This window comes from Sinocyclocheilus anshuiensis, unplaced genomic scaffold (assembly GCF_001515605.1).
Source record: "Sinocyclocheilus anshuiensis isolate Anshui unplaced genomic scaffold, SAMN03320099.WGS_v1.1 scaffold186, whole genome shotgun sequence".
Classification (NCBI taxonomy): domain Eukaryota; kingdom Metazoa; phylum Chordata; class Actinopteri; order Cypriniformes; family Cyprinidae; genus Sinocyclocheilus; species Sinocyclocheilus anshuiensis.
In genome coordinates this window covers 2,158,857-2,159,208 of record NW_015542355.1, presented here as the reverse complement: position 1 = coordinate 2,159,208, position 352 = coordinate 2,158,857, and the positions used below count along the sequence as shown (strand labels likewise).

At 35.2% G+C, this 352-nt stretch overlaps 1 protein-coding gene across 2 annotated transcripts in view; it reads right to left on the bottom strand.

The window, feature by feature from the left end:
* LOC107691707 (protein Mis18-alpha-like) overlaps window positions 1-352 on the bottom strand; it is a 4,754-nt gene that overhangs the window by 3,781 nt on the left and 621 nt on the right. The window lies entirely within an intron of this gene.

Genomic DNA, 352 nt, shown 5'->3' with positions numbered 1-352 from the left:
TCGTTGTTGGAATAACTGTGGAAATGAAATCATTACGATTAATAGGCCTAACTTGCAATGTTTTATTAAATTGTGATCACGTTAAATACAGTTTCCGTCGTATTAAAAACATTTCATGACATGTCACCTATTATCTACTTGCCTAAAAAGACGGGTAGTTGGGTCAGCCTCCACCTATGGAGTTTTATACGCCTATAAAAAGTTTTCAAAAGCATCCCCCCTCTGGTTTTTTCACAAATCGCACCCTGTGTGTGTGTATGTATGTACAGGTGCATCGCAATAAATTAGAATGTCATGGAAAAGTTCATTTATTTCAGTAATTCAACTCAAATTGTGAAACTCGTGTATTAAA